The following is a 4,196-nucleotide window of genomic DNA, read 5'->3' as shown; positions in this document are numbered from 1 at the left end:
TCACATCGCCGGTACACGTCTATCGAGAGGGGACAATTACCGGCAAACAAGGAAAAACACAATCAATGCAATGCGACAATATGATGCATGCTATGACATGGCAATATGAATGTGTTTTGGGCTAATGCACTTGGCTATGATTTCAATGAAGTTGGTTTGAATACAAGATTCAAATTCCAACTCCATATATGATTATTTAAATGCCCTTTATTTGTTTTGTCCAAAACAGAGGACAAACATTGTTCAAACATGCATGAAAATGATACAGATGGATTCCTTGAATTTTTCTGATAATTTTTCATATATAAATTATTTAATTTGGAGTTACGGTTGAATTTCTATGAATTTTAGAAGTTTTAGGCATTTTCTGAAATTTCCTGAATTATAATAATTCCAGTAATTCATTATTGCGTCAGCCTGACGTTGGCATGACGTCAGCAGGTCAACAGGGCTGGTCCGGGTCAAACCTGACGTGTGGGGTCCACACGTCAATGACACGGGTTAGACAGAGGGGGTTAGTTTAGTTTAACTAAAGATTAGGGGCACTAGGGCCCACATGTCAGTGTCAGGGGGTTAGATTAGGTGGTGATTAGCTTAAGCTAATCACCTGATGGCGGGGTCCACCTGTCATGGACCCAGGGGAGGTCAAACCCCTGGTCAACAGGGCCTAACCCGCCGGCGGTTCGTCGCCGGTGGCAACAGGCGCGGCGGAGGGCTCGGGCTCGCTCCTCCGGCGTCCAAATGGACGGAGGAGAGCGGCTACGGAGAGCTGGAGCTCACCCGCGCCCGTTTCAGCAAGCAGCAGCAGCTAGGGCGGCCGGAGACGATGGCCTCGAGCTTGGCAGCGGCGGCCGGAGCTCGGGCGTGCTCGGGATTGCGTTGGGGTGCACGGGGAGGACGATGGTGGGGTGATACGTGCTACTGGGAGCGTGCTGAGCACGAAGGAGTGCCCGGACACGAGCTCCAGTGACTAGCGCGGCGGCGGCGACATCACCGGCGGTGGTAAGCTCGCGGCTCCGGCGGATTTGATAGCTACGCGGTGCAAACGGGGCAGGGGAGAGAGGGGAAAGATTCCGGTGCTCACGGTGAACTCGCAGAGCAGACTAGTGGGCTCAGGGATGGCTTGGTGACGGCGAATCGGACGGCGGCATCCGGCGGCCGTGGTCGGAGAAGAAGGCCGCAAACATCGTCTTGGGGCCGTCCTGGCTCGTGTAGCTCGGAGAGGAGGGAGAGTAGGTGGCGGCGGCGCCTCTGAGAGCATCGGCGGGGCGAGGCAGTGGCTGTGGCCACAGCGGCAACAAACGGCGGCGGCGGGTGGGTTCGGTGGCTGCGTGCGAGAGAGAGAACAGAGGAGGGGGAAGAGCTCGAGGGAGTGAGAAGAACGAGGGGATGGCTCTGGGTGTCTCCGTGGCATCGCGAGGACGTCGGGGAGGCTGCCACGGCGAAGCAGGAGGTGGAGGCCCGGGCATCGCCAGCGCTCGCCACCGAGCAGCTTCGGGGCGAGGGGGAGGAAGACGACAGAGAGGAGGAGGTGGGCTGGGCCACTGGAGGAGCTGGGCCAGGTAAGTGGGCGCCAGGTAAGTCCTTCTGCTCTTTTTACTTTTCTTCTGTTTTGTTTTTTTTCCAATTTATTTTGCCACTGTTTTGAATTTTAAAAAAATTCAAACAATGCCAAAAACTCCTCTGAATATTTTTATTTTGCTAGATGGACTTTTCCAAAAGCTCATAAAATATTTCAGGGGTATTTGAAATTATATTCTAATTATATGAATATAATCCAAATTCAAATAGCTAATGATTTAAATTCAAAGTCCCAAAAATAAATCCTTAAAAATGTTCAATATTTTGGTTGGGACCAGAACCCTTGCCAAAAATTATCAAACATTTAAGAAGAACATTTTGGAACAATGAATGAGATTTTAGGGTTTTTGCCCTTCTTTTATTTAGGGTTTTGAGGCTTCCAAATTTCCTCAGTTCAAGTTTCAAAAATTTAAACATGATGCACAGATGGAAGCAAGCCTAGGTCAGGCCAGAACTAGGGATGTGACAGCGCTGTAGTGCCAACACTTCCCGCAGGACATCATCAACGAGCACTAGTTCTACGCGTAAAGGAGGGCGGAGAAGGATAAGAGGAGGGCGGAGCGAGCTGCCTATCGTGAGGACAAGCGTAGGCGAAAAGCGGACGCTCAATTCAACATGAGGCTAGGAGCAGCGTCGCCCTGGGAATCCGACGACGATCGGTATCTTCACGCCTACAGTCAGACGTCGGAGGAGGACATCACCGAGGAGGAGTCGAACGACGAGGAGTATTTGAATTATCCTTTTTTATCTATCTATGCTAAGAACTATCCTCTACTCTCTAGTATCTACTTCTCGATCTCAGCTCTGTAAATGCTTTTTTAAAGTGCCGCGCATTGCGATTCTGTTGGAGATGCTCTAACATGGCAGACGAGTGCTTTAATGTTGCCCACAAGATGCGAGAGTATTGCTAGTAGTATTTTTCTTGCCATGTTGAGATTTTAAAACCACGAGTGTGAACATGCAGAGGAGCAATGAAGACCAAACACGGGATATTCGGGACATCTGCAAGGAGCATGGCAAGTTAAAGAGGAGCTGCACCGAACCTGTAAAACGAGCTTTGGTAAGTAACACCCTTTCAATTACTTTCGTTTAGCCTCGTGTTCTTCAATTTGTATATGTTGTAGTTTCTGTTTCTCTTAAGCGTGGTGTTCTTTGATGTGTAATAAGAAGAGTCTTAATCGTCCTAATGCTTTCGTTTTTAACTTGATGTAGGAAGTGGGTGTTCTCACCATGTAGTCTATTTTTATATTTCTTTTCCTTTTGAATTCACTTCTCCGAGTTCTGTTTATCTGTCTTCTACTAAATGGATCTAGGTTTCTCCGAGTATTGATCTAAAAAAGAAGTAACTTCATGTCAGGATGCAGTTCCTGCGAGGAGGGAATTATGGTCAACCTCGAGATCATGTTTCCAAAATGAGGCTGGATTACATACAAGGTGCCAGTTCCCTAATGATGCTGGATTAGACACAAGGTGCAAATTCCCAGATGATGCTAGATTACACACAAGCCAGGTGGAGTCGTTAGCTGTTCGTGTCCTCATAGCATTAGTAAAGGCTGAAAGAAAGCGTGCAACAACCCTTGAGAATGTAGCTGAGTTCCTGAAGAAGCGAAAAGAACAATCAGATGCTCTCTTCACCCAAGCCAAAGAAGATATGGAAGAAGTCAGAAATAAGCTAGCAGAGGCAGAGCAGGCTAGGCGTCTCCTTCTATCTAACATTGTTGTCAATACAAAATTTCCTTCATAATAGCTAGGTTCAAATGTTTATCCAGTCAGCATGCCTATTGTGATGTCTGTGCATCTACTGATGTGGCACAAAATGTTTTTTTCGGGTCATGTAATAACAGCAATTACTTTCCAAACAATAACAGACGAAGCATTGGACATGGTATACTTCACGTGCAAGCCCGACATTCCAAGTTCAACTTCCACATCAAACTCATGTTCACAAATATCTGCACATTCATACAAAATGTCCACAACCATGATTCACTTCAAAGCCAAAAAATGTGAGGAGAGTTATAAATAAAGAAAAACCTCTACTAGTTCCTGCTACCAGTGCGGGCACAACAAGTCAAGACCATGCGTAAATTAATTATATTTTAGTCATTTTTTCTGTTCTAAAATGCCTGCCGGCTCGCGGAAGGATGTGTTGCCAGCACACGTGAGGATTCAATGAAGGCAGGCGGGGCAGTCTTAAGCTGGTTGCACGCGGCTAGGGGGTGTGCTCAGCTGGGCCTGCAGCGAGTGCAGCCCTCTTGGCCGGCGCGCCGGTTCAATTCCTGCGCTATAAGAGGTCACATCCGTGTCAGAGCAATCACTCCCTCTAGTCCTTTTTTGTTTGGGCATAACAAAATCTCGTTTTCCATTCACATTTTACAAGTAAAATTCGTGGACAAACTTTGACCCAAAGTACAATGGGGACTAGTAAACCAGAATGGAGGTAGTAGTTTTTTTAATCAACGAAGGGTTTCCTCTTCCGATTACTGAAAACCAACATCTAAATCTAAACCATAGTATTTGCCCTGGAACTACCAGGTTCAACATCTCGCAACATAAACCCATACAACCTTACGCCAAGGAGGTACGTAGTACTATGAATTCCATTTTCGCTCCAT

Source organism: Triticum aestivum, chromosome 4B, assembly GCF_018294505.1.
Source record: "Triticum aestivum cultivar Chinese Spring chromosome 4B, IWGSC CS RefSeq v2.1, whole genome shotgun sequence".
Lineage (NCBI taxonomy): Eukaryota > Viridiplantae > Streptophyta > Magnoliopsida > Poales > Poaceae > Triticum > Triticum aestivum.
The sequence above is the reverse complement of the archived record's forward strand: the minus strand, read 5'-3'. Positions refer to the sequence as shown.